The sequence below is a fragment of the Lithobates pipiens genome, unplaced genomic scaffold (genome assembly GCF_037356315.1).
Source record: "Lithobates pipiens isolate NorthernLeopardFrog02 unplaced genomic scaffold, aLitPip1_a1.2 Scaffold_16, whole genome shotgun sequence".
In the NCBI taxonomy this organism is placed as follows: Eukaryota; Metazoa; Chordata; class Amphibia; order Anura; family Ranidae; genus Lithobates; species Lithobates pipiens.
Genome location: NW_027507748.1, coordinates 425,969,964 through 425,982,484, shown reverse-complemented (window position 1 = coordinate 425,982,484; position 12,521 = coordinate 425,969,964). Strand labels below are relative to the sequence as shown.

General features: G+C 39.8%; 1 protein-coding gene across 5 annotated transcripts in view; it reads right to left on the bottom strand.

Annotated features, from left to right (window-relative positions):
- The window catches only part of DMD (dystrophin), a 3,436,004-nt gene that overhangs the window by 3,422,596 nt on the left and 887 nt on the right, over positions 1 to 12,521 (bottom strand). The gene's annotated exons all lie outside the window — the stretch shown is intronic.

Sequence of the window (12,521 nt, the reverse complement as noted above, 5' to 3'; positions counted from 1 at the left end):
ATAATGTAAACTGATTTCTCATGTTAAATGAGATGTTAGTGTAGTAGGACAGGCTAAAACAATGTATTAACCACTGTTCCTTTTTAAAGAAAAACTTTATCTGAAAAAAATATATTTTTTTTTTCTAGCACGCACAATCTTTTGACAGAAGCAATTTTGAATGTCTCTTTTGCCAACAAAATCTTCTTTCTCGCTTACATTTTCTACTGCAAATGTGTGAAGCGATGTACACTGACCAATCTGTCTATTTATTTTAAGTAAAAAAAAAAAAATATATATATATATATATATATATATATACTTACCTGCTCTGTGCAGGATTGCACAGAGTGGCCCCAATCTTCCTTTTCTGGGGTCCCCTGCTGCCGCTCCTGGCACCCACTCTTCTTGGTTTGCTACTATATAAACATAGAAAAGTGGCAGCAGAAAAAAGACCAAGTAGTCCATTGAGTATGCCCTTTTTTTTATACATGTTTTTTGTCTGAGTTTAGATCTATATTTGTCCCAAGCATGTTTAAAGCCACTTACTGTTGACTGGCTCATTACCTCTGCTGGAAGTTTATTCCAAGCATCAGCTACCCTTTTAGTAAAATAATACTTTCTAAAATTAGTTTTGAACTTTCCTCCAGTTAGTTTGCGGTTATGACCCCCTGTTCTTGATTTTGGTTTCATATTGAAAAAACTGCCCTGCTGAACGTTATTCATCCCCTTATATATTTAAAGGTTTCAGTCATGTTTCCCCTTTATCTTCTTTCTTCCACACTGTACAAATTAAGTTTCTGAAGTCTCTCTTGATATGTTTTATCCCCCAGATCTTTCACCATTTTGTTATCCATCTCTGGATTTGTTCTATCTTATCAATATCTTTTTATAAGTGAGGTCTCCAGAACTGGACCACAGTATTCTAATTGAGGGCTCCCTATCTATATAGAGCAGTGTTTCTCAACTCCAGTCCTCAAGGCACCCCAACAGGTCATGTTCTCTGCATTTCCCTCAGATGAAATTGCTGTGGTAATTACTAAGGCAATGAAATTGATCAAACCACCTATGCAAAATAATGGGAAGACTGAAAACATGACCTGTTGGGGCGCCTTGAAGACTGGAGCTGAGAAACACTAATATAGAGGAAACAGGATCTCTTTCCTCCTGCTGGTGATCCCTGTAATGATGCATCCTATAATTACATTCACTTTCCCCACTGTGTGGTCCCACTGTTTGCTCTGATCATCTGTAATAAGTACCCCCAAATCTTGTTCCTGTAGTGCTGGCCAATGCTGTACCCCCAATGTTGTACTCTCTTAAGATATTCTTCTTCCTTAGGCGTATTATTTTACATTTAGAAACATTGAACTGCTTTGACCAATCTTCCAGCAATGCCAAATCATGTTTCATGTTACAGATACCTAAAAGCAGAGAGACTTCAAAACATACCTGTACTTTTGTATACAAAACCTAGCATGGATTTTCACACCTGTCTGCCTTTATACTATAAACCAGACCTCAGTTGCAGTGTAGTCTCACATTACACTGATTGAATTTTCCTCGTGTGAAGGATCAACTTAGTTCCCATAGAGCCCAAATTGTGATGTAAACATTTAACTAGACTACATATTCAAACGTCTGCAGTGTGTTGGGTGTCCCTGTAATTGCAAGATATTAAATATGTATGAATGTACACAACCAGGGCTATTCATTAAAGTGATGAGTAAGTATAAAGGGCAGTGGCCCACACCAAACAAACAGCAATAAGCATTCATTATTTTGATTGTTCTGAATTGATAAAACATGAAACAAGACACTGCACTTTATACAAACTGCTCTTTATCCTTTCTTATTAGTTTATTTCAGAAGTGTGTGTCATTATACATATCAGTTCAGAAAATGTCTTGAAATAATCAAAAGAGTTTCAACAAGAAAAAAAAAAACTTCAACAATAGTGATAGGTAATGAATAGAATGGAATTGCTTAGAATGAAAATATCCAGGCAGATATTGCTATTAGGGTATTGTATCACAGTAAACGAAAATAATAGCTATTGGAATGTTTTGACATAAAACATAATATATCTGAATTTCTTGCATGGATTTACTGGTAAACAATAAAGGCTGAATTTACAGAAAGTTAGGGAGATCTTAGAGGGCATTTGTGAAAACGGTTTATCTTCTAAACTGGATTTATTTCCTCCAGACATGCTATACAAAGCAGCACACAGAACATTTTTAAAGGGATATAAACTTTTTAAGCACTTTTAGCAGCTGATTCAATCACTTACTGAGTATGCAACTTCTTTATTGTTTAATCCTTGCCTATGTTCCAGTTTAAGCTGGTGCCATAACTGCTAATTTGGGTTTCCTGTTTTAGGGTGGCTCCTTTCTCTTGCAGCATCCTATAGAGCCACTCCTGCATGTACGGCCTAGAGTTGTATCTCCCTACACTGTGTGCATCAATAGATATAAACATAGCTTAGGAACTTCCTGCCCCCCCCCCCTTCTCCAAACTAACAGACTGACTGGAGACAGCACTGTCCACTGTTAACTCTTTCCCGTATAATCCAAAGTTCAAGGAAGCAGCACTTAGAGCGCAGGAGCCAGCAGTAATAAAAATTGTAAACTGCAAGTGCTGAGGTAAGAATTTTAACAAATAGTTCTCTGAAAAATGTTTATTCTATTGTGCCCAATGTGTTAAACTAAAAATTGATAAGGGTTCAATATTACTTTAAGGGTCTATGTACACAAACTATTATGCCGCATACACACGATCAGACTTTCCAGCAGACTAGGTCCGGCGGACCAGAATCCGGCTGACAATTAGATCGTGTGTGGGCTCCAGCAGACTTTTTTTCCCCAAAAGTCCGACGGACCTAGAAATAAAACATGTTTCAAATCTGTCCGACGGACTCTGCTTTCTAGCGTGCAAAACGTTTGTCTGTGTGCTAGTCCAATGGACCAAATACAACGCAAAGGGCAGCTATTGTCTACTGGCTATTGAACTTCCTTGTTTAGTCCCATTTACGTCATCAAGTTCAAAACGAACAGACTTTCAAACAGACTTAGTCCAGTCGTGTGTGGCCAAGTCCATTCGTTCAGAAAGTCCGTCGGACCTCCGTCAAAAGTACGTCGGGAAGACCGTCGGACCTAGTCTGTCTAAAAGTCAGGTCGTGTGTACGCAGCATTATAGGCATTTTTATGCCTAGCCTCAAACTTCCTGCCCTTTCTCACACTCGGGAAATTCTTTTGTACATGCCAGTGTTTCTTTGCATGAGTGTTCAAAGCATTGCATGAATGTAGAAGCTTACTGCGTAGGAAATATGTAAAATGTGCAAGTACACATATATGTGGATGCAAAGAGGCAATGCCGATTGGGGACCAGAGAAAAGGAGGACTGGGGCTGCTCTGTGCAAAACCATTGCACCCACCGGATAAGTGTGACATGAGCATTTACAATCACTTTAAGCAGCTGGTATAGGAATTAGGAAAGTAAAAGAAAAATCGTGAAAAGAGAGCCTCACCTGCAGTAACTACTAGGGACCATGCAGCTTATAGATAAGGGAACTTTATTACACAAAAATATCAAATGGTAATACAAAAAACACTGGATAAAAATCCTATCACCAATACCTCAGTAAAAAATTAATTGAAATAGACAAAGTTATCTGATGAAGATGCAGCTGCATCATAACAATCCACACACATATATATGTCAACATAACACCCCTGGGGTAATAAAACGCCTGACACTATGGTGAAGCGAAAGCAAGTATGTATCCTAAGTCCAAAGTTTTCCACAGGAGGGTAAAGCTGGGAAGTAGTGATGCAGTAACAGTAAGGTCATATATAATTAACACTGTAACACAGTGGTTAGGATATCAGTCCAGTGTATAGCATGGGATATTGTTCTCAGTGTGACCAGTATTCACTAGAGTACAAAAAGACACAGCATAGGAGTATAGTGTATGGACCAACAGGTCCTCTCACCCAGCCTGGAAGCAGTGTGGACTTGTGTGGATACTGGCTGCAGCTGCACATCTGTTGGACTTGGATGAGGCATGTGGCAGTGTTGCCAGTCAGGCACTAGGTCAGTGGCGGGAGCAGTTTGATGTGATCTGGTCCAGTAGCGGTCTCAGTGTTCCTTAGTTAAAATGAATGCCAGGGTACTCTCAGATTCCGGTGAGCATGTGCAGCTAGCAAGCCGACATCGATGGTGACGTCAGTGCGTCAATTACATGGTGTTGTGACAACCAATTCGTTTCACCCAATCAGCTCTCGCTTCTTCTGGGATGGGGGCTAATGGTGAGCTTTTATTTATACTCTCCAAAAAGCATGGAAGGAAGTGCAATTATTTGCATTCGCCACTAGAGGCCAACTTAACCATCAACACCACATACAATTCATTTGCAGCTAGCTATCATCAATCAAGTTTAACCCAATATTGGGGAAGCCTAGAGTAAAAATGAAAAGGGGGTAAATGGGTAGCAGGAGAGAAACAGGGAAGCATTTTTCTTAAATGGCAAGCCAAAACATTAAATTGAACTCTTATTAGGGATGAAGAGGAGGTGGGGAGGCCACATGGAAGAGATAGGAACAAGACAATAAGGAAATTAAATAAAGGTAAAAATAAATAAATAATAAAAGTGAAAAAATCTGTGAAAACAAAAAGAAGGCAAATAGGCAATGTGCCTGCTAGAGGGAGAGTATTCATATTTATATGCATTTATTAGATTGTGTTTTCCGATTTTCAGCCAAGTATGGCATCTTAGTGATCATGAAATGCCCCTGCAATCTGGGTTTAAGCCAGCGGGAGCGAATGTATTGAGTCGATAGAGTCACATCTTTTCCTTCTATAGGAGTTGTAGTCACCTCTCCGTGGTGGTAGGTTGAGAGTATATATATCCTTCACTTTCATTCCGTCTGATTTACCACCATGGAAATCAAAGTGTGCAGCCACTGGAGACAGGTCCTTTTTCTTCTCCTTTTTCTCCTCCTTGTTAGCACCATTGATGCTCCAGATGTGCTCACTGATACGTACCCTAAGTTGGCGCTTAATTTTAACTATGTAACATCTATGACAAGGGAACTCCAACATATCAAACTACTACTATTCCAACTACATAAAACTCCCCTTGAAGTGGCACAGTTAATTACATTTTTAATCTGGTATTCTACAGTGTGGCCAGCGTCGGTGAACACAGCAGTCTTATCGACATGTCTACACATTTGACAGTGGCCACATGCATACACTCTCTTAAGGGGTGGTAAATCTGTTAGCCAGTTACCAGTTGTTTCTCGCTTGTACTCTGAGTAAAGAAAACATCCAAATAGATGAAATACAGTCAGAGATAGATGAGAGCAATAAAGTCCTGGAACCCCTCACAGGGGAACCTGAGTTTGAAAAATGTAATGACCTCCTTAAAAGGGAGGTAGAAAAAGTTCAAAAACATCTCAGAAGTACCAAACTACAGAAGTTCAGACAGAATTTAGACGATTGGGAAAAGGTAGATGTTTTTGATCTAACGGTACTTAGAGGACGGAGCATATCTAAACATAATAGGAATAGATCTAATACCCAATCAAGAACCAGACGATATTCCTTAGATAGTGATAATGAAGATGGAGTCAAATCTGTCACTTTTTTAGAAGCAGAGACCAAGGCTGCAGAACAGCTCGATTTGAGAAGTCACTACGGGGAGGGGGAGCAGGGGAGGGGAAGGGGAAGAAAACGAGGAAAAGAGGAGGCATAAATACCAGGGGTGAAATGCCCAGGAATCAAAAACAAATAAGGACCCACAGCGGGAAACATTAAACACAGACGAGCCCATATTAGCCATGCAACATCTAGACAAGGATTTGAAAGTTATCAACTTATCTAGCCTTCCACTCAGTGATAGGCATGTTAACCTCTTGAGCATAGCTCAGTCTTTTTCTCCAGCTGAGTCAATGGATAAATTTACTGTTTTCAAAAGACATCAGTTTATTTTTACAGAAGGTTCTCTTCCGACTGTGGCACACCGCCTACAACACTAACAGGGGGCAGAGTGATGGGGTGGAATTGATGTCTTTGTCCCCTGAGGATAGGGAAGAAAAAGTAGCCTTGGATAATTTGATAGCACTACTCGATGAGCAGCTAGACCCTGAGGAAGAGCCCTCCAACTTCAGAAGACCAAATCATTTGTACATTAGAAATATAAAACTAATGTATTCAGCAGATTGGGACACTATCCCTTTCTTGGATCTACAAATATATATAATAGGAGGAAAAATCAATTATCTGTACATACAGGAAACCTACTGCAGCAAATACTTTGCTACAGGCTTCAAGCTACCGTCCAGCACCCCTAACCCAGGAGATCCCAGTGGGTCAGTCCCTGCGAATTTGCAGGAACTGCTCATGGGATCAGGTCTTCAAGGAGGAGGTGACCGATATGTTTCTGAGATTCAAGGAATGGGGTTTCCCCCACTGAGCCCTCAAGAAAGCACGTAAAAAAGCCTGGCTGCGAGATAGGAGGACCCTACTTCAGGTCAAGCCCAAGCCAACTACTAATTTAGGCAGTGACGTACCCCTAAGGATAATCACGGACTATGGGCCACAATGGAAACAGGTCAGTAATGTTCTCACCAAACAGACTATCTGACTAAATCTCCAGTGCTAGCAGGGATTGTTGGCCCACGCCCACAACTGGTGGCACGAAGAGTTTGCAATCTCTAGGATGTCTTGGTTTACTCAGAGTACAAGCGAGAAACAACTGGTAACTGGCTAACAGATTTACCACCCCTTAAGGAAATGTATGCACTGCCAAATGTGTAGGAAATGTATGCCACTGCCACTGCCAAATGTGTAGACATGTCGATAGGACTGCTGTGTTCACCGACGCTGGCCACACTGTAGAGTACCAGATTAAAAATGTAATTAACTGTGCCACTTCAAGGTTGGTCTATATGTTGGAGTGCCCCTGTCATAGATATTACATAGGTAAAAATAAGAGCTAGATTAGGGTACGTATCAATGAGTACATCAGGAGCATCAATGGTGCGCACAAGGAGGCGAAAAAGGAGAAGAAAAGGGACCTGTCTCCAGTGGCTGCACATTTCTTTGATTTCCATGGTGATAAATCAGAGGGAATGAAAATGAAGGTATATATACCCTCAACCTGCCACCACAGAGGGGTGACTACAATCCTATTCTCCTACAGAAGGAGAAGGTGTGGATCTGTTGCCTCAGTACACTCGCTCCTGCTGGCTTAAACACAGAATGCACCTTTTGGGCAGTTCTTGATTGCTAAGACACCCACCTCCTCTCCCTCCCTAACAAGGATTAGATTTAATGGCTTAGCCTGCCATTTAAGAAAAATGCATCTCTGCCTTTCTCCTGCTACCTATTTGCCCCCTTTTCATTTTTACCCTAGGCTTTCCCAATATGGGGTTAAACTTGATTGATGATAGCCAGCTGCAGATGAATTGTTTGTGGTGTTGATGGTTAAGGTGGCCTCTAGTGGCGAAAGCAAATAATTGCACTTCCGTCCATGCTTTTTGGAGAGGATAAATAAAAGCTTACCACTAGCCCCCCCCCCCCATCCCAGAAGAAGCTCAAGCTGATTGGGTGAAACTAGTCAGTTGTCACGACACCACATGAATGATGCACTGATGTCACCATCAATGATGGCTTGCTAGCCTGCACATGCTCACTGGAATCTGAGAGTACCCCGGCATTCATTTTAAATAAGGGACGCTGAGAATGCTATGAGACCGGATCACATCAAACTGTTCCAGCCATTGACCTAGTGCCTGATTGGCAACAGGGCCACATCCCTGATCCAAATCCAATGGATGTGCAGCTACAGCCAGTATCCACGCAAGTCCACATTGCTTCCAGGCTGGGTGAGCGGACCTGTTGGTCCATGTATTGTACTCCTATGCTGTGTCTTTTTATACTGCAGTATACACTGGTCACACTGAGAACAATATCCCATGCTATATGCTGGACTGATATCCTAACCACTGGTACAGTGGTAATTATATATGACTTCACTACATCACTACTTCCCAACTTCACCTTCCTGTGAAAAACTTTGGACTTGGGATACATACTTGCACTACATACGTCACGTTATTGCCTGGAGTTGCTGTCCACGGTGGTCATAGGAAAAACTTGCTTCCCCCCCTGCTGCATCGCAGAGCCTCCATTTTTGCTCAACCATTGCATACACTGTGGGAATATTCCTTACAGTGATTTCACTTCACCATAGTGTCAGGTTTTTTATTACCCCAGGGGTGTTATGTTGACATATGTATGTGCGTTTTTTTTTTGTTTTTTTTATGTAACTGCATCTTGATCAGACAACGTTGTATATTTCAATTATTTTTTACTGAGGTGTCAGTGATGGGATTTTTATCCAGTGTTTTTTGTATTACCATTTGATATTTTTGTGTAATAAAGTTCCTTATAATAAAGTTCCCTATTTCTATAAGCTGCATGGTCTCTAGTAATTACTGCAGGTAAGGCTCTCTTTTCATCTTTTTCCTTTTGTATGCTTGGCTTATTACCAGGATCACACCTTATTGAAGTGAGTCAGCTATTTGAGGGACGCTGTTTGCTTTCATACAGCACATGTACCCCAATGAGCTACTGGCTATCCCCTGGTTTTCTTTCCGAATTAGGAAAGTAACCCTATAGTACAGCACAGTTTAGTCCCATTGAACATCAGATCAAGAAACCATTGGGAAACATACAAAATGCTATGGTCCTCGGAGGGAGACCTAGTTAAGTGTAGCAATTTAGTGGGGTGGTATGGACCTATTTAGGTTGGTGAGAGTAAGTTTCCTTACAAAGTTAAATTCAATTATTACTAAACGACAGTAGTGAGTATATATTTTAGTGTTCATGTGCATGAATACCAGGTACTATGCATCCTATATTCATATTCAAATCTGAATTCCAAGGAAACAGCAAAATTGAAATACATATATGGAATCTGCCTTACCATCCAATGGATTTGTTTTCTGTCTATATAGTCATGAGCTTTACAAAGCCCTGCCAGATAGGATAGCAAGCTTGGCAACTTAACTATTTACTACAGCTAGGTCATCTCCATGTCCCTTGGCTGTGGCAGCAGAGAGGAGCTGCAGACAGATAACATCTTTTTTCTGCTTTTTTTTCTTTCCCTGCCAGTATATTCCTATTTAGCATAAGTGTATACAGGAGACCTGATTGGCCCTAAGTGTTGTCACCCTATTTCTGCCTTAAGCTCAGCTTTAAATTTCCTAGCCAAACAGATCTCCTGGGAAGGCATTATGAAGAATTAACACTGAGATATGCTACCTCCTGTGTACATGTCAGAACAAGAGAGATGCTTTGCTGGGTACCTATATATTAAAGCCAATCTGAAGTTTCATAAGCTTAAGTAATCCAGAATTATCAGCACATAGCTGTCACATAGCTTCTGATGTCTGCAATGCCCAGGTGTTCTGATATGAACTAATTTCCTGAGTTGATGGTTTATGTGGCCTCACCCAACTTCTTCCCCATCTTCTCGAGTCTTCATTATTGGCCATGTAATGGACAGCCTATTACTGTATTGGACAGCCTCTTTGGCCAATGTTAAACTTTAGGAGATGTGAAAATTGGGGGCTAGGCTTCCCATCCATTATCTCAGTGATGGCATGTATATTAAGGCAGCCAGCACTGAATTTAGAATAACTAACAAATGTTAGTTTTTTTTTGTCATACTGCACAAAAATAGTTCTGGCCTCTGGTATAAGAGTAGGTTCAGTGCACATCAAGAACACATGCCAATCATTTAATTTTGCTTTGTGTACAGGGCTTTAAGGTTTACACTGGGTTTACACTAATGATTTTCAGGGGACATATCAGACTTATGAAGCACATATAAGCAATAGATCACATCTTTATCGTGTTTTCTACAAAACATAAAGCTACAAAAGACAAACACTTTACATTTTACAGATGATCCTTGTATAAAATATATTGGTGCCTAATAAGTTGTGGAAATGGCATGTAATGAAAAATCTACTGGATTGCCCTGAGAGATAAATCTATTAATATGTCTATCTTTAATGTACTGTATTCTCCACTGAGGGAAATAGAGCACTGTTTTAATTTCAATGACAAGACATCTTTCTGTAAGGTCAGCAGTGAATCTGCATTATAAGCCACTGGAATGTCTTTTCCATTGACAATCAATTTCCTAATCTTAACTTGTTTTGATTGTTGTGCACTTCTCTGAATTTCAGGCTTTTCCCTGGAATACTTGCATACGATCATCTTATTTGGAGAAGGGAGTGTATGATGAAAATGATGACTGACTTACAAAAAGTATTTTTGCAGTAAATATTAAATAATTATATGCTTATACTGGTACGCACAGGCCAGTAAGCTCTTAAAGTAAATGGGGACTATTTCTCAGTGTTTCCACCTATGAATTACACAACCTTCAAACAAAGTTCACTAATTTAATGCATAAATGTTTATTCAAAAATTAGTGAATCTTGGGTGAAAGTTGTGTGAATCTTCAGATTCAAAAACATTAACAGCTAGATACAGATATGTTGTGCTTCAACTGAATTACTCCATTGAAAATCATGAGCTCTGGAGTCTCAACAGGAATCGTATTTGGGCTGATAAAATTTCATTAAGATGTATTTTAATTTGGAAGGCGACTCTACTTTGCCATGGTTTGATTCTATGGAAAGTGGTGGGCAGGGCCAGCTGTGGACACCTATGGCAAAAGCAAAAGTGATCAGTAAGGCCCCTTTCACACTGAGGTGCGGCGCCGGCGGTAAATTGGCGCTATTTTTAGCCCCGCTTTACCATCGTTTTAGCTAGCGGGACGGTTTTAACCCCCGCTAGCGGCTGAAAAGGGGTTAGCCGCACTGCCCCATTGCTTTCAATGGGTAGGAGTGGTGAATACAGAGCTCCTTCACCGCTCCAAAGAGGCTGCTAGCAGGACTTTTTTTACCATCCTGCTAGCGCACCACTCCAGTGTGAAAGCCCTCAGGAGACACTTTTTTCGGGAGCTATACAGGCGTTATTTTTAGAGATGTAGTGTCTGAAAAACGCCTCAGTGTGAAAGGAGCCTAAGGCTTTCTCTTTCCTCTTACACATTTTGGCCAAAGTTATCTGTGGATGACTCAAGGACACAGCATTGCTATCTTATAGGGCATAATACATTCAGTAATAAGCATATTTAATTTGTTTTTTTTTTAAACAGAAATACCATTTTACCATTTATTATATTCGTAATCCTATTTTTATAGAGTTTATCACAACACATGGCAATGCACTCACCACAGTGGGGTGCAGTGTGGTTTCATTAATTTTTGAAAAGCCCACAAATGTTCTGGGGGCAATGCTCCCACACCATAATGCACCACAATGCCCATACTGTGGCTCTGTTGAAAAAAATAAATAAATAGGCCGCATTGTGGTGTACTGACAGCCTATTTAAAATGAATGAGTTGCTTTAAAGGAATGCACTTTCATGTATTACATCCCCATTCCCACAGTACAGCACTACAGTGCGAATAGGCCCTTAATGAAATACAGTCTTTGAAACTAGGTGCATGTAAAATACAGCATATACTGCATACAAATATTTCATATTTATTCTTTCCACCCTGTAGATAATAATCCAAAGTTTTAGATAGTTGGTCAACTCAGTGGTGCTTAAATGGGTCTGAAGAACAAACATTTTTAAATAACTCACATTTGAATAAATAATATAAATGACTCAGACACATCCTGACGTCTATATTTTTTAGCTGGTAGGAACAGTCAACAAATGCAGAGCTAATGTTGGGCCACATAAAAAACAAACAAACATCTATATATCTCTCTCTATCTATATCTATGTACATCTCTCTCTCTCTCTCTGTATATGTATATATATATATATATATATATATATATATATATATATTTATTTAACATCAATATAAAATAAATTTTTATAAAGATATAGAAAAGACAGATAAAGCATTGACCAAACAATTGCTAACATTTCCATTTAATTGAATAATTATGTGTGAAAGCCACAGTTTAATAAGCACCCAAATACACCCTTATACTAATCACTTACTAAGCTGGATTTATTGTGATTTTAGTGCTGCAGATTAGCTATAGATAGCTGTCCACCACACTACAGCATGTCTAACGTAACAAGGTCCATAACAGAAATATAATAATACACCATGCACACATTACCCACTAACAGCTGTTACTGTTTATATTGATTCCCTTTCTTAGTAGCCAGTGTTAAACAATAAATGTGATTAGCAGCTTTTTAGGTAGCTATAGACAGTTTATTACATGTTACAACCTTATATAGCATGCTTAGAGAACTTGTAAATAAACTAAACACTGAATGGTCTATAAATTACTATGCTGGACTAATGCCACAATAAAGCAGAATGAGCCATGGCAGTTGTAACAGTATCCCACATGGAAGCATTACAGACGCTTCCATTTACAGCTCTACTGACCTGCCCCATTACACAAATGGCCAAAGTATC